The following is a 17,500-nucleotide window of genomic DNA, read 5'->3' as shown; positions in this document are numbered from 1 at the left end:
AAGACAGAAATGAGTTTTTGTATCAACATGAAACCAGTGCAAAATTAGAATTTAGTTGTCTCTCTCTGTTAAAAGGACCAGGTTTGGGTTTAGGGTTTGGGTTTTTCTTCTATCGGTCTGCTCTGCCCATCATGAGAGATTAGATTAGATTAGGAAAGGTTTTTTCCTTTATCTTTAAGGAGAGAGAGAAAGAAAGAAAGAGAGAGAGAGAGAGAGAGAGAGAGAGAGAGAGAGAGAGAGAAGAGAGAGAGAGAGAGAAAGAAAGAGAGAGAGAGAAAGAAAGAAAAGAAAAAGAAAGAAAGAAAGAAAGAAAGAAAGAAAGAAAGAAAGAAAGAAAGAAAGAAAGAAAGAAAGAAAGAAAGAAGAAGGAAGGAAGGAAGGAAGAGGCTTATGTCTTTGTCAAAAGTCATCACTTATTTTCTAGGTTGCCTTTATCAGGTCTTGGAGGACTCACATCAACTTAGTCCTCTCGATATTCAAAGAACCAGGTTTGGCTCAGAACTGAAGAAGAAGCTTCTCTCTCTGCCTAGCAAGTCTTTCCTTGGGATGTTGGTGACATGGCTAACGAAGCACTGTTTCACAGTGACCTATCAGATTAAGTGCTTTACAATCTTTTGGATATTTTGGACACATTTGCTCAAAAATTGAAGGACAGATGAAGTCCTTTGGACTTCGAACGCACTTTGAGATAGGATCCAGGAGGAGAGGGCCCTCAAAATAGCTCAAAAATGTGTTCTCTCTCCTGAGAAATGAGAGAGATGAAACTGAGTAAGTTTCTTGGAGAGGTTCGATGACACGGGAAAGTGTTGTCAAAGAGGAAGGAACAACGTGAAGTCTTCTTTGGCTTGTGTCTGTACACCGATGTGTTCTAACTGTTCCAGAAATGATGGGATCTTTCTTCCTGGAAGTCTTCTCTGCCCTGGCATAAAGTGTTGTCTGTTATCGTCAAAATGGAGGCTCACACGAAAGGGGCTGAACCCAGTATCAGGGAGATGTTCTAACCGACTTTCACGCCAAGGCAGTAACAACAGCCTGTGGAAAGATGGTGGGGGTGGCGGGGCACACGTGGATCAGGTCCATTCTGTCCTTTCAACAGCCGGTCGGGGCTATGGCAGACGGGAGACGTTGGCCCAGCCGGTTGCTCCCTGGCCAACCTCCCCCCTCCCCCACACCTTGCATTCCTTCACCCGCCCATGGTGCCTCCAAGATGACTCCAATTGTAAATAGACATTGGCAGGAAGACTTCTACAGTCTACCGGCAACGTCTGACCTGTCATGCTTGTAACCCTGGGGGGGAAAAATCATTTTTCTCTATGGAAAGAAAACCTCCTCTCTCTGGACCCTCTGAACCCCAGCCACTGGATTTCATTCCACTGCCACTTAGTAGGGGTCATCCAAACATCCTTGTATGTTTTCCGTGTGGGTTGAAGTCTTCCCTCGCTGCAAGCCTGATGTCCTCACCGTGGCACAGAGACTGTTAAAAAAACAAAATGTGTTTGCCACTTGGGGTCTACCTTCCACAGCCTCCCGTGTGATCAGATCAAGGCACCCGCTTCTCTGGGCAAATCCTACAATCCTTCACAAAAGCTCTTGTAAACTTTTTGGAACCGTCACTCGTCCAGTCACCCTCAATCATCAGGCAAGGTCGGCAGAACCGATGGAAAAACTGGACTCCAAGAAGAACAAGAATGACTTACATGGGGTTGAATGAACTGATGAATAGGATGACAATGTGTATGACTACTTGTGTAAAATAGGACTGCTTGGGGAAGCGGGGGATAGATAACTTAGGAGGTTGAGATGAACATATACACATTACTGTACATAAAGTAGGTAATCAACAAACACCTCCTACTATATAGCACAGGAAACTCTACTCACTACTTTGTAATAACGTATGAGAGAAAAGAATCTGAAAAAGAATATCTATATAAAGTATTTTGATATATATATATATATAAAGAGAGAGAGAGAGAGAGAAAAACAGAGAGAGAGAGGGAGAGAGGGAGAGAGGGAGAGATTAGGACTGATTGTTAAATCTTTTGTTTTCCAGATACAAGGAAAAACAAAAACAAACAAACAAAACCCAATTTTCTTCTTTTATTTTTAAAGGGGGACGTCCATTTGGTAACTTATACCTCTGTCAGCAGGATAGAATCACTGATCTTTTTCTCCCTACTTTCCTTAATTCAGAAACTCTCAGGGAGGCTTCTTATTTCCCTGGCAATAGAGTTATTTGCATATGTTACTTGGAGGCCAAAATTATGTTTCCATAAAACGGGGATACACACTTGTGGATATGAAATTCTGGTCTTACTCACTTCCCTTAGGGTGTTGTTCTTAACCTGAAAACTGGACTGCATCCCGAAGTTTTTTGAGTTCCCTCCAATATCTGGCTACGACTCTCTCCATGAACGTTTTGCCATTTTCTCCCACCCTTTTGACTTGGCATCACTGAGAACTAAAACGGCCCTTTGCCTGAAGCCCTGCAAACGGAAGCTAGAGAACTTGACGAAAACCTTAGAGAAACGGCCACAACGGCTCCTATGGAAAAAGTCCTCGTTCCTGTTTCTGTGAGAGCCACTCTGAAATTTGAACCAAACACCCGACGACATCATCAGAGTTATTTCAAACTTCTAAAGTTGCTTCGACCCTGACATCTAGAAATCTCCTTGACTCAGAGACAGACAGACAGACAGACAGACAGACAGACAGACAGACAGACACACACACACACACACACACACACACACACACACACACACACACACACACACACACGAGTCACCAGCTCAGCTTTAATATGTTCCAAGGAACTTTCAGAGGAGGGAACTGTTGGGCTCCAGAGTAGGCCGCCCCAAAATGTGCCTCCATGCTCTATTGCTTATTTTGAATTCAAGTGACCTAAGAACCGGCCAGCACAAGAGGGACACACTGGCCCTCCTTTCTGTCCTCCTGCGGAGGAAGATCTCAAGTGAAGACGTCTGCTTTCACGCGTGTCCATGATTCTCAAATGGTGTAGTGGGGTTTCCTGGGTTAGGAAAAGGAGGGGACTCCTTTTGCCTGGAAAAAAAGCCTGTTTCTCACACATCCTCCTCCCATCCCTTCCTCTCTCCCTCCTTCCCTCCCTGCAGTTTGGAGGGGGCAGCCTAAGGGTGGGGGAAATTGGGGAAAGAAAAAAGAAAAAGCCATTCATTAAAGAGAAGCTCGAGGCAAAGTCAAACGCTCCGACTTGACCGGAGAGCTTTCTGCATTTGAATGGAGCGATTGAACGAGGCCCTGCCGAATGAATCGTCCGGACCTCCCCTCCCCCGCTCCTGGCAAAGGTCAGTCCAGGGGACTTAGGAAGGAGCGCTGGAGAAGGAACGGGGGTGGGGGTGGGGGTGGGGGCGGGAACAACAGACAATAGCCGCTGCCTGCCTGCCTGCCTGCCCGCCCGCCGGGCTGAGGCCTGAGGGCTGAGGGCCACGCTGGCTCCTGCAACACAATCCCTTCCAGGAAACTGCTGTGATGACTATTTGGCAGTGAATGATCAAATCTGAACTCTCTTGGCCTATTTCTGCAAAAGGCCCGAGTCTCAGCTACGACAGATTCTCTGGATTTCTTGGCACATGGACTGACCCGCACCCTCCCATCCTGTCAGATCCTCCTTTGTACACACACCTCCACTGGAAGGGTTCTTTGGCCTCGTCCAGAAAACGAACAAGCAAGAACAAACACACAAACAGACTGAATTGATGTGTTGGTATTTGTTGGAAAGAAACATGCTCCTCTCACACACCTGAGGGCAGGAAGCGAAGGCAGGTTCTCAGCGGGGGGGGGGACGGGGAACCTGAACCGAGGTCGGTCAGCGGTCCCCCCCCAACCTCTCTCCCAGGTCACGTGGGCCTCCCCTCCCCGCCTCTCTCTACGCCCCCCTGCCCTGGTTCTGATATTTCACTTGGGAAACTTCTCTAGGCCGACCGAGATGCCAGCTTGCTGTCCTGCTGCTTCATGTCCATCTCTACCAGCCGTGCCCAAAAGGCACGTGAAATCATGGACAGCAAATAGCGCCCCCAGAGCTGTGTGTGTGTGTGTGTGTGTGTGTGTGTGTGTGTGCGTGTGCGTGTGCGTGTGCGTGTGCGCGCGCGCGCCAATTTTCCAGGAAGCGGTGAGGGAGCAAAGGGAGGGCTGGGTGAAGGAATCCTGGGTGCCTGTCATCGCACACCCCGCAGAGCACCATTTATTTCCTTCTCCATGTCTGAAAGACACTTAGTCCTCATTTCAGCAACTTGATGGTGATTCCCCTTCTAAATACGTGACAAAACCTATGAAGTACTGGACTCATTGAATCTGTAACTGCTAACAGGGCCCAAGGAGTTTTCAATCGATGGCAGGAAAAGAAATGATCCTGAACATAAAACTGCCAAGAATTCCTATAGATGGAGTTATCATGGACCGACTTCTGGTGATACGTGCCATGGGGGCTCCCAATTGACAAACCGGAATGGGATAGGTAGACCCAGTCATCCCATGTTTTACCTCAAGCTGGAGAAGCAGAGAATATCATCTAAAAGCCTACCTTCATGGCGTCTCAGTGCTCAGGGCTCTTCCTTCTCGGGGATCTCGTGTTCTGTAGGGATAATTCACGTGCTGGGGCAGTAGGTTCCCAATATCAGCTTGTGAAATGGATTAAATGATGTCTTCCTTTTAAAAAGATAAAGATTATTTGGAAAAGTTATTAATAGTGAACACATGATGTTATCCTCTCTGATCTATAAACTAGAGTTGACCGTTGAACAACCAACATGGAGGGTTACGGGTGCCGAGCCCACGCACTGTGAAAATCCATGGATAACTTCACAGTCAGGGCCCTGTATCTGCGCTTCCACCTCCGGGGACTCAGCAACCACAGATCCTGCAGTGCCATAGTGCACGGCTATGGAAAACATCCACCTATGAGTCACACACACACACGCACACACGCACATGCACAGGTTTCAACTTTGTTGTGTTAATTCTTGTGGCCACTCATCCTTGACATGTGCGTGCATACCTATTTGAACAGTAATGTAACAGGTAACCCCCATCACTTGTGTTCTACTTTTTTACTGACCATTGAAACTTAGTTCCTGATTGACCCTAGGGTTTGTAATTATGTTTACAACTTCATAAAAATAGAAAGTCCCTCACTGATCGACAGCGAGTGTATGAAAGGAAAATTGACCCATTCTGACTCAGGGCAACTTTTCCTGGTTTTGAAAGACACACACCCATTCGGTAGTGCTTACGTATGTCCAAGTACTGATCCACTGAAGTGGGGTTGCTTTCTTTCTTGGTACCAAACTTTGCATTCTCAAAATACTTCGCCATCTACCTATTTATGCTGTAGATTGGTAGTAATAGACAATCTCCAAACGTCTGAACCTTGTCTCAATCGTGGGGCTCACACATTCTTTATAGAGTCAGTATATTCCCAGCATTCATTTCTTGATGTGAACTAGGTGAGGAATTTGCCATTGTGACGTTAGAATTGGCACCTCCTTGGTGTGAGGACACCAAGGGATAAGGCACCACTGAAGAATGTCCTTCCTTCACCATGCTGAGACTATTTTATTCAGTGTGAATCCTCTCATGTCCTACAAGTGCTGGCTCCATGGCGAATGGGATTCTCCCATGCATTGCATCGGATTTCTTCTACAGCGGTGATTATGTGGTCTGGCCCAAGACGACGGCCTGCTGTCCTCCTAGTAAAGCTTGTGCTGCCTTCCCTACCGCGTCAGGGATGCATCCCACTCTGAGCTGTCTGTGTGTGCTGAGGCTGGAGCGCCAACTGAAGGTTCTTCCACCGTGGTTCCAGGCTTAGGGTTTCTCCCCACATGATTTTCCTCGGCTTAAAGAGGGTAATTTCTGGCTGAAGGCTCTACCTCACTGATCTCAGACACAGGGTTTCTGCTGTGTGTGACTTCCCTGGTGTTTATAAGGACGAGTGCACTGGGTAATGTCTTACAAGATGTGTCAGGAAAACTACTTTCTCAGGGGAGTCTGCGGTGGGCATTACCTGCCCTTCTCCCCTAGTGGCCAGGCTTCTCTCCACACTGACTCGAATGAGCCTGGAGCCCACCTGGATTCAGGACTCTGGGAAATCCTCTTGCATCCTCCTCATCTCTCCTCCTGCTCCAGCTGTGAAAGCACATCTGATTGGTGCAGCCGATAACTTGTTTCGTGGGAAACATGGACCTGGATTTGGAGCCCTGCGTTGGAACCTGCGTGTGGTCTTCAGGTTCACGTCAGGAGGAGGAGCGAGGCGAACGAACGTTAAAGAGCAGCACCACGGGGAAGGGCGTCCTGAGCACGGGGAAGTACTCCCAGCCCTTCCCCAGAGCAGGAGGGACGCTGACTTTGGGCTCAGGTATTCAGGAACTGTCTGCTGATGCTCAGGCCCCAGACCAGAAACAGACTGTGAAATCCTTTGTTTTTCTAACGAGGGTGAATCCATTGTTCCATAGTGGATCGAACATTATTTTCAGAAAAACATATTCAATAACATCAGCTCCCTCGGAAGGCCAACCACCCCCCCCACCCCCCCATCCTCATGAACTCTCTTTTAAAGGGAAAATGTCTGCTATGATGACGACTGTTGTGCCACACTCTGCCACGGTTTCAAGAGCAGAGGAGCTGGTTAGGAACTACCTATCACGTTGATCCATCCACTGGATGCAGGCGTGCCATGAGGTGAGTGTCCTGCACTGTTCTGAGTGTTAGATATGGAGCAGAAAGGAAGACGTGTGATTGTGGCCAGAAATTGTCCATCCTGGTGGGATCCTGAAAAAAAAAAAAAAAATTAAAAAGAAAGAAAGAAAGAAAGAAGCACATCCCCTTCAGGCAGATGTGGATGCTCTGTAAGTGTATAGGCATCGGCGTGGTGGGGGGCAGAATACGCAAAGCTCCTCTGGGTAATCTTTTATCAGATAAATGGCTGTGGACAGACTCACCCATGGACACCAGATAACTGAGGTCCTCCAGCAGCACAGCTCTAGACAGCGTCCCCTGGAATTTGCTCATCAGGGCGCACTCTTCCTGGGTGAAGGTCGCACACACCCTTGAGACTCACTGATATTTAAAGACATGGTGGATATTCTGGCTCGGCCTGCGCCATCCCCACAATGTCCAAAGGTGACGGTCGAGATGACAAAACTGGAGAAAGACAGGTGTGTCTATCGCAAGCTCAGACACTGTTTGAGGTGCAGTTGACTATTCCCTTGGGTTGACTGGACACGTGCCTTTCAGATGCATCACGGAGATACGCACACTCCTGACTCAGGGTGACCTCATCGCAAGGGGATATGACATGAGGGGTGTTGAGCAATAACCCGGACCTTACACACGCACACGCACACACACACACCCCCCCCACACCCCCCCACACCCCCCCCCACACACACACCCCCCCCACACACACAAAAGAGGTTCGCGGGAGTAAAAGGTTAACGTTACCTCTGTTGACACCCACGACTGTACCTAGTTGTCACGAGACAGGAAGCTCAACTATACATTTAACCCTTATCTGTTCCTGTGCTTTCTTGCAGAAAATCCTCCTGCGCTTCTTTCGCCTCGTGGAAGCGCTTGCTCTTCCCCATAGGTAGCCACCGTGGAACCAGCTGCTGCTGATCCAAGAATTTGGAGGATTTCCGGAAATGATCAGTGATCCCGAGACAGACTCTCCCTTCCGTGATCAAAGCGACTCGGGGAGCTGTCTCTCGCCCCCCCCCCCCCCCCCGCCCCCACATCCCCACCCCCCACCCCCACCCCGCACACCGCCTTCTCCCTTGTGTACAAGCTATGTCTTTTCATTAAAACGTTTTGCCTTGTTAGCCTTAGAGTCTTGTGGAAGCGATCTTCATTTCTATGGTACTGCTGTGCAAGAATCTGGAAAGGGCCCGGTAACGGGTATGTCTGTAGCTCCCTCCTAGAGCTGGCCTGTGTCTACGTACGGATCCGAGTGCCACAGTTAACTTGTGAAAGAGCTCTCTTGAACTGGCTTAGAAGGAAGCACTCCCGAATTCAGTCCACTAGAAAGGGACCCGCCCGAAGGTTTTTGCAAGTTCACGTGATCTAGGATGAACCCTTCAGCCGAGATATAGCCAAGGTCAAGGGATGGGTTTTATGAAACTAGGCAGGTCTTTAGCGTGATCAGCATTCGAGGTCAACCTTTTCTTCTATCTACGTCGACCCCAAATCCAATAAGTTCACGGGAGTGAACCGAATTCGTCAGCAAGAAAAAGAACTTGGGGGGTGATGGCTGACGTCGTCTAAAGTCTCAGGAGATGTTCACGGGTCATCTCATCGTCATGGGATTTAGAACAAGTGATTTCGATAGCTCTAGGTGGAGGAACTCCTTAAGAAAGGTTATGTGTTGTGGTATGTATGTCTACTTAAAAAGAGTTTCTCCCAGACCTTTGGGGTCACTTTAGAAACTTTAGAGTTGGCGTAAGTGGAATGATGGGGAATTCGTGGAACGTCTAGATCGTTTCCAAAGATAACCTATGGAAACGTTCTTGGCTCAACAAGTCTCAGTGGACCTACTTCTGTCTCTTTATTACAGAAGGAACTGTAAAACTAAAACTAACTGTAAAACTAAAGATGTTTCGATGTATGACTCCACACCTCTGGCATCACTTTGGGGGAAAGAAATTTTGAAAAAGTGACGCTGTGTGAAAATGTATGCTTCTAGACATGATGGAATGGAATCATCCATTTGCCGGTCCAGAAACACTGGTGTCACGGACCCCGTTCACCGTGGCTTCCTAGTTCCTGTTCATGACCGATTCAGGTTTCTAAGGGTTCTGAATTCTGATTGTCTTTTTCTTGTTTTCTTCTCCATTCTTGTCTCAAAGAACTTTACGTTCCAGAAATATATTTTACTTACCAAATCACAGATTGTCCGTTTGTTACAAAAACTTTTAGGTTGAGAGATTTTCTCTTTCTTTCTTTCTTTTTCTTTCTTTCTTTCTTTCTTTCTTTCTTTCTTTCTTTCTTTCTTTCTTTCTTTCTTTCTTTCTTTCTTTCTCTTTTTCTCTTTTTCTCTTTCTTTCTTTCTTTCTTTTCTCTTTCTTTCTTTCTTTCTTTCTTTCTTTCTTTCTTTCTTTCTTTCTTTCTTTCTTCTTCTCTTCTCTTCTCTTCTCTTCTCTTCTCTTCTCTCTCTCTCTCTCTCTCTCTCTCTCTCTCTCTCTCTCTCTCTCTCTCTTCTTTCTTTCTTCCCCCAAGTCTGTGCATTGTGTTTCTTTCACTTTGTTCTGTTCCTAGGTACTAAGGATTTCTTTTTAATGTCATTAGCTTAAATAAGGGGCTTTGCATTTTTTGGCGAAAGCACCAGAAAAATATTTTCTCATTAAGGGTCGGAATGTTGTTTGCCGGTGATGAGGCTCTCCTTCTGCCAGATGACTGACGATTGGATGGAGGAATATAGTACACATGAGTATGTTCACGAACACATACTGACGTTTCAGAGGACCTTAAATTAAAAACAGAGACCCTGGGCTTTCCTGGTGGCGCAGTGGTTGAGAATCTGCCTGCTGATGCAGGGGACACGGGTTCGGGCCCTGGTCTGGGAAGATCCCACATGTCGCGGAGCAACTAGGCCCGTGAGCCACAATTACTGAGCCTGCGCGTCTGGAGCCTGTGCTCTGCAACAAGAGAGGCCGCGATAGTGAAGAGGCCCGCGTACCGTGATGAAGAGTGGCCCCCGCTTGCCGCAACTGGAGAAGGCCCTTGCACAGAAACGAAGACCCAACACAGCCAAGAATAAAAATTTTTTAAAAATTAAAAAAAAAACACCAGAGACCCCCCTCGCCTCCCCCCTCCCCGCCCTGTAAAATTCATCTGAAGTGGAGAAAAAAACCTTGCTAAAAATCCTTTTCCTTTTCATTCGATCAACATGGTGCATGGATTTCCTAGCAGAAACTTAAGCGAGGTGCATGTTCATCGTTCAGCAGAATTCTAATTTTCTAGTTCTAAGGAAAACTGCTAAAACGAATGAGGATAACACCTTCCCATGCAATCCTTAGGGAAAGCTCCCACCCAATTGAGTGAAAGGAAACTTGGTTTGGAAACAAACGAGTCTTCATTTGGCGACCTTTGGTAGAAATGAGGTGAGGGAGGGAGGGAGGGAGGGAGGGAAGGAGGGGGAGAGAGAGAGAGAGAGAGAGAGAGAGAGAGAGAGAGAGAGAGAGAGAGAGAGGGAGAGAGGTGTCTCACTTTCCATGGTTCCAGTGTGTACACATTTCAATGACTAGGTGAAATCGCACCAAGAGCCTAACTACGTGTTTCGAATGTCAGTTTCCACAATTGATGAACGGTAGCTGCGTGAAGTCCAAAGTTTGCTGCTGCCTGTTCAGTCTGCAATGACTCCACAAATAACAAACGTGCGTGCCCCCGTGTCCAGTGACCGATCCTCTTTCAGAGCCTGTCGGTGATTGCCTGGTGTGTATGTGTCTGTTTTCCGGGTCACACGCAGTGTGTCGTGGTGTTGTCCCCAGCCCCGGTCTCCCCCGTCCGTGGAAAATAAAAAGAAAGAATTGCCCGAGGACGACGAAAGTGCGGCTAAGAAACCCAAAATGATGACACTGGAAGTCCACTTGGATGGGGTTAGGAGACACCTGAGCATGCCTAGGACAACACTGTCACCGTGTGAGAGACCAGCGCAAGGAGAGCTGAAGAATACAAAGAAGAAAAAGGAGGAGGGGGGAGGGGGGAGGGGGGGGAGGACAGGCTGAAGATGTCTCCAGGCGATGACGTTGGTGAAAACGTTCCCATTCAGAAAAGCACTTCGAGAGATAGTTCTGGACCCACAGAGCACAAAGGGTTATCGTGTTGGAGGCTGATCTTCAGTTAGGGGAACAACAAACAAACAAACAGAAAAACAAACAAAAAATAGGACTGCTTATCCAGAGGTAGAAAAGATACCACGCCAAGAAGGCGAGCACTGTTGAAAACTGCTGTTCCTAGGATTTTACAAAATGAATCAGATGCTTTCATGTCGATGCTTTCCATGACAGTCCACTAAATAAATCGTAGTTTGGCTCTTTTTATATTCTCTACCTTTTAAATGGTGAGTGAGTAAGAGAGTTTTTAAATGTTTTGATACGATTTTTTATTTTTCCCCCCCTTTTGGTACGATTTTTGAATGTCGTGGGACAACGGTATTTTTCCCCCGTGGAGGTGAACAAGATTGCTTTTTTGAGCTTCAGCTTTCAGGGTCATTTTAGGGTCCTGAACTGCCCTGCCCAGTGAGCCCTGTGTGTCGTTGTGCCCCTTTAGAAGTGCTGGTGCTTGATGACATCATGATATCGAAATCTTGATTGTTGACTTACAAAACCACTGTTGGGAGTTTGTTTGTTGCCTTAATCTCCCTTACCTATTGCACTCACGTGACTGTCCACTCTTTGTCTCTCTGTTTCTCTCTCTCTCCCTCTCTCTCCCTCTCTCTCCCTCTCTCTCCCTCTCTCTCCCTCTCTCTCTCTCTCTCTCTCTCTCTCTCTCTCTCTCTCTCTCTCTCTCTCTCTCTCCTCATAGATATACACGTACGGACACAGAGAGCGCTAACAGTGTGTCCGTACCTATAGCTACATAGGTGTGGGTGTTGATACAGATAGACATGTTACATGTCTTCTTCACCCCCTCCGTGGGCACTTAGTGGAGTTACTGGGTCGCATGGTAGTTTTGTGTGCAGTGTTTTGAGGGACTTCCGTACTGTTTTCCATACTGCTGTCTTTTGTCGGAGAGCCATTCTGTCACCCGCCAGGTGACATCTCTGAGTCCTCCAGCATGCCACGGTGGTGGTGGTCTCTCTCAGCTTGAAAAATACGTGTGCGATCAGGAGCCACTTTTTCTGCCTTTACGAACTTGCTGTCGCAACTCCAGATCCTGGGCCTGTCCGAATATCTTTGTCAAGAGAAATGCGTGCGCTTCTTTGGTTCCCCATTTATTTTTCTTAACTAAAAAAATGTTTTGTGTTTCATTTTTGTTTGTTTTGTTGTTGTGTTTCCGTTTTGCTTTGTTTTTTTTACTAAAAAAAGTTGTTTTCTTTCCTTTCTTTTTTTTTTTTTCTCCTAATTAATGAACATGTTCTGTTCGGGCCTCCTGCCCACTTTTCTCACTGGGTTGCTTGTTTTCTGGAGGCTGAATTGTGTGAGGCCTCGGTCTGTTTTGGATAGGCTCCCCTTACGGGATATGCTTGGGCTTGTCCTAGGCCTTTATAGGTCCATGTATACGTGCGCCACGAGCATAGGTAATACGTGTATGTATGTTATCCGTGCGTGCTTTTTCCTTTGTTTTCAAGGCCAGAGTAGTTCTACAGCTTGACTTCTTTGCTGGTATGGTTTGGTGTGGTCTTGGTGGGACTACGGTTGGTTGTCGATACTTACCGCACTCCACACACACACACCCCCACCCCCACGCACACGCACCCGCTCGCGCTCAGAGTGTTGCATTGTGTAGATGTACCGGAACTCAGCTTCTTTAGTGGATGGCTATGGACTCCACCCTCGCCCCCTGCCCCCCCACCCCCACCCGCCCGCATTCCCCCAACCCCCGCCTGCCTCACCCCCCCCCCCCACCCCCGCCCGTGGTTGTGGTCAGTCCATTTTGAAATCCATGTTCTCGTGACCGCAAGTGCATTTTCCCCCCACCCACGCACCCATGTGTTGTCTTTGGACTTTGTCGCCGTCTAGGCACAGATAGATGTTTATTTCCACTTGTGTGGGGGTCAGAGTGTATCCTTCCTTTCCTTTCTAGCTTCTGGGCTTTGCGTGTCTGCTTCCGAAAGACCTCCTCCGTTCGAGAAAGGATGCATTCCTGCGTTGTTCTCTGAGCGCTGGCCTGGTTTCGGTTTGCCAGTCCCCGCCTTCCCTTCCTCCCTCCCTCCCTCCGTCCGGGCAGCCGGGGATCTTGCTCGTGCCCCTCTGGGCAGCCCGTGCCAGCCTCCCCGGGCACCGCCGGCGTCTCCGTGGGATTTCCCCCCGCCCAGGAATCGCGTGGGGAGCGCGTCTCCTCCGAGGCAGCCTCCCGGCGACATCTTCCCGGCTTCCCCCGCCCCCCCACCCCGTCTGCTGCCGGGGTCGCGCCGTGTCGTGCCGACCCGGGGGCTAGCTCCGAGACGGACGCCTCGGGGCCGCGCCAGACGCCCGCCGCCTCGCCCCGGGCTGAGCTCGGGCGTTTGGGCGGCCCGGCGGCGCTGCAGCGTCCTCGGTGGCCGGCCGGCGACCGGGATCCGGCCCGGGGACGTTGGAGCCGGTTGTCAGGAGCCACCTGGCGGCCGCTTTTATATTGTCCCTTGTCTCTGGAGCTCCGGCGACCTTCGTGAGGGCTGTGACTCGGCCGCCGGGCCCGAGGCAGATTTCCGGGAGCCAGGCGACGCTGGTGGCGACTGTCCCGGTGGCGCCCAGGCGTGGGCGCCTCCTGCTGTCGCTTGAGATTGGGCGTGCAGGTCTGTGAGGGTGGGACCGTCGCCGCGCTCTCGAGCCGGTTTGAGGGGCCGCCTGGCTTGGTCGACCAGCATCCGCCCGCGCCCCTCCGGCCGCGGGGACCGACCCGGCCATCCGACCCGACCTGGGCCGGGCCGCCGCGGTGGGAAGGGAGAGGGTCTTTCGCGCCCTCCGGAGCGCCTGTGGATGGGCGGTCGGGCCTTCTCCTGGCTCACCCTTCGGAGTGTTCGTTCCCCGACCCCCTCCCTCCCCGGGTCCCCACAGCGCCCCGCTCCGGAGGTGGGGACCGGCCCGGGCCCGTGCGTTTAGGCCGGTGGAGGGCGCGCGTGGGTCCCGGTGGTCGGATTCTTTCTGACCGATGTTTTTCCGAGTCGGACTCCAGAGGTGGGGACCGGCCTGGGCCGCGAGGGGTGACCCGGAGAGACCGGCAAGGGCCAACACGGGTGCGGTCCCTCGTGGGCTCCGGTCGCCTGGGAGGCGCCTCCCTGGGAAAATGTTTTCAAGTCCCCCTGGGTCCGGGGACGTGGACGGACCGGGCCCTGCTCGCGCGGGTGGCCGGGGAGGGCGCACCCGGCCCTTCAGCGTGCCCACGTGGGTTCCCGGTCGGCGGACGCGACTTTTTCTCACCCTGCCCCGCCCCCTCCTCCACCGCGAGTCCCGGCCGGGGGGTGGGGACCGGCCCGAGCCTTACTGGGTGGCCCGGATAGGGCGGCCTGGGCCCGGGCGCGGTCCCTCGTGGGGCCCGCTCGTCGGAGGCGGCCGAGTGGGATATTTCTTTTTCTCTAACCAAGTCCTCGCCCGGAGACTCGGAGGGACCGGTACCTGCCCGCGCGGGCGAACTGGGGAGGGCGACCCCGGCCCGCTCGCTGCCTCTCCCACGTTTTCCCGCCCCTCCCGCCCCGCCCCGCCCCGCCCCCACTTTGCCACCACGCTCCTCGGGTCGACCAGATGGCCCCGAGAGCTCCGGGACTGGTGTGGATGGGGAAGTGTTGGGGACAGGTGGCGGGACCGAGGTCCCGGGGACCACCCCTGCGATTCGTGGATGGGCCCCGCTGCCGGGCGTCGTGATTTTTTTCGCCCGAAATGGGCCTTTTTTGCCACCAGGTAGGTGCTGACACGGTCTTCCTTGGCGTCTGTCGCTGAGGACTTGGGGACTCCGGACGCATGCAGGGCTCTGGGCTTGGGACTGCCGCCTGGCACCCGAACCGGCCCTTGCCGCTTGAGCCGCCCGCCTGGGCCTGCGCGCCGGCTCTCGTGTGTGCGCCCGGCTGACCCGGCCCGCGGTGCCGCCTCCGGTCTCTGGCTCACCCGAGGGCGGCGGGGCGAGGTGGCGCGTGGGTCTTCCACCCCGTGTGACTCCCACCCCCCGCCGCAGGCACCCGGTGGTGGCTGAGACGGCCCCACCCCGCAGGCTCCGTGCCACGTGTCAGGCGTTCTCCTGGCGGGGTCGTCGGCCAGTGTTGCCTGAGAGAAAGAAAAGGAGGTGGTAGGGGGGGGGCTGGGGCTGCGGCTGCCGGTGAGGCTGAAGCAGGCTCCTCGGATGATGGTCCTCACCGTGCCCCTCCCCTTCGGGGCTTTCTGGCCCCTGGCTCGCTGGATTGACTGATCGATGTGGTGATGTCGCGCTCTCCTGGGCCGGACCTAAGTCGCGCTAGACGAGGGACGGACGTTCCTGGCGAACGGGACCGCTCTTCTCGTTCTGTCCGCGGGCCCCTCGCCTCTCTTTTCACACCCTCCCGGCCTGTCGAGGGGTGTGGGGGAAGGCAGGGGTGGTGGTCTCCGGCCCTGACCCTCGGTCTCCCGCCCCCTGCCTCATGGCGCGGGCGGGTCCATGGTCCTCGGACGCAGCAGACACTCTCGCTTCGCCTCCTTGGCGTGTGCCTCGCGAGCGGTCCTCCCCGCGTCGTTGGGGGGGGCCGTCCCGCCGCTGCGCTGCGCGCCCCTGCTGGCGCGTGAGCGTGCCTTGCTTGGCCGTCGGTGGTGCCCCTGGAGCGCTCCAGGTTGTCCCTCAGGTGCCCGAGGCCGAGCGGTGGTGTCGTTCCCTTTTCCCAGCGTGCTCCTCGGGTCCCCACCGCGGTGGTGTGTCCCCTGAGTGGCTCTCTTGGGGGGGGGGTCGAGACGGTAAGGGAGGCGTGCCTCTGTTTCCCCCCCTCGGTGGGGGGCCGGGTGCCGCCTCGTCGCGGTCGTCCCCCAACGGCTGTGCTGTTGGGGGGATCGTGTTGGGCCGGGGGGCGGCTGAGGTTGTGCCCCCGGCTGTGGCCGCGAGCGCTCCTGTGGGCCGTGTGCTTACCCATACCGCAGACCCCCCCCACCCCGCCCATTCGTGGACTGGGCGGCTTGTGGAGCGCCTCCGCGGGCCCAAAGGGGAGACGATGGGTGGGGGATGATGCACCCTCGGTGAGAAAGCCTTCTCTAGCGATCCGAGAGGGAGCCTTGGGGTACCGGACCCCCCAGCCGCTGCCCCTCCCAAGCGTGCAGTCGCCACGGTGGCGACTGCCAGAGCACGTGGGCAGAGCCCCTCGCCTTCGCGGGAGGGCTTGCGCCGGCCCCGCGGTGGGGCCGTGCGCCGCTCTTTGCCTACCGCGGCCCGCGCCTCCCCCCTCTGAGTCGGGGGAGGGTCCCGCCAGGCCGGCGTCCGGCGCGGGGCCGCGTGTGCGCGTGTGCGTGCGCGTGCGGTGACCCCCGTGGCGAGCTCAAGGGGGCGGGGACGCCCGGGCGTCCCGACTCCCCTGTCCCGCAGCCACGAGGAGCCCGTCGCGCCTGCCCTCGCCGCGAGTCGCAGCCGGCGGCGGTGTGTGGGCGCGGTGCGGGTCGCCTCGCTCGGGAGCGTTTCCCTGGGGCGCGAGCCCCGGCGGTCGGACTTGGATGAAGGCGGATCTGGCGAGGACGGAGGGGCTGAGTTTGGGTGGACGGGTCCCTCCGTGGCACGCGGGGGAGACCGTCACACGCGGGCCCTGGCGGCGGGGCCGGGTCGTGGGGAGGCTCCAGGGTGGCTGGGGCCGGCCGGCGTCTCAGGCGTCGTGGGACCGCCCTCGTGTGTGTGGCGGTGGGACCCCGCGCTTGTTTTCCTGGTGGCCCGGTCGTGCCTCGGCCCTTCCTTTCCCTGGGCAGCGCCCCGCGCCTCTGCCCCGCGGCCCTCGCCGTGTGTGCGTGCCGCCCCCTCCCCGTCGCCGCCGGCCCTCCCCCGCCCCCACCCCATGACCCCCTTCCCCACACGTCCCCTTCCCCGTCTGGGACCGAGCCGGCCTCGCCCTCGTGAGGGTGTCGCCCCCCCCGGCCGCCTCGGCCGGCGGCGTCCCCGGGTGGAGTGCTCACGGTTCCTGAGGCGGGGAAGTCGGGCGCGGCGGAGGTGTGTGTGGGGTGGGGGCCGCGGGGCGGCCGGTGTGCGCGCGGGAGAGTGTTCTCGCGGGCCGGCCGCGGCTCGTGGGTGTTTGGCGGTGGTGGTCGCGAGCCCCGCGAGCGGGGCCCCTGGGGGGGCCCGAGGAAGGCCAGTCGGCGTCCTGGGTGCCGCGGGACCGCCCCTGCGCTGGAGGCCTCTGGCGGTGAGACCCCGTGTCGTGCCCCGGCGGCCGACTCGCGTCCGGGCCCTTAGGCCCGGCCCCCGGGCCCCCTCGCGGCGGCGCGCGGCCGCCCCCTCCCGCCACGGCTTCTGTGACGTCGCCGCCGCCTCTGTGCGACGGCGGCCGAGCCAGCCGCGCCTCGTCGGCCCTCTCTCCCGTCCGTCCACCCGGCCTCGTCCGTCGCGTCTCTGCCGACCCCCGGGCCGCGTCCCGGTGTGTTTCGCTCCCCGAGCCTGCCGCGGCTCCGCTCCGTGATCCGCCGCCACCGCCGCCCGTCTGCCGACGTCGTTGTGTGTTGGGCGAGGGGGGACCGCCATCTGTCCCCACGCTGTGCCGCGCCCCGCCCCGGCGCGCTCGCCCGAGCGCGGGTCGTCGGGTCCCCGGCCAGCCGTCGTGGGCCGGCCGCCGTGTCCGCACCGCCCCGCTCCCGGCGGGCGGGCGGGGAAGGGGGGATCTGGGCCTCGGCCCGAGCCCCGC

The sequence above is a fragment of the Eschrichtius robustus genome, unplaced genomic scaffold (assembly GCF_028021215.1).
Source record: "Eschrichtius robustus isolate mEscRob2 unplaced genomic scaffold, mEscRob2.pri scaffold_618, whole genome shotgun sequence".
Lineage (NCBI taxonomy): Eukaryota > Metazoa > Chordata > Mammalia > Artiodactyla > Eschrichtiidae > Eschrichtius > Eschrichtius robustus.
Note: the sequence above shows the minus strand (reverse complement) of the source record.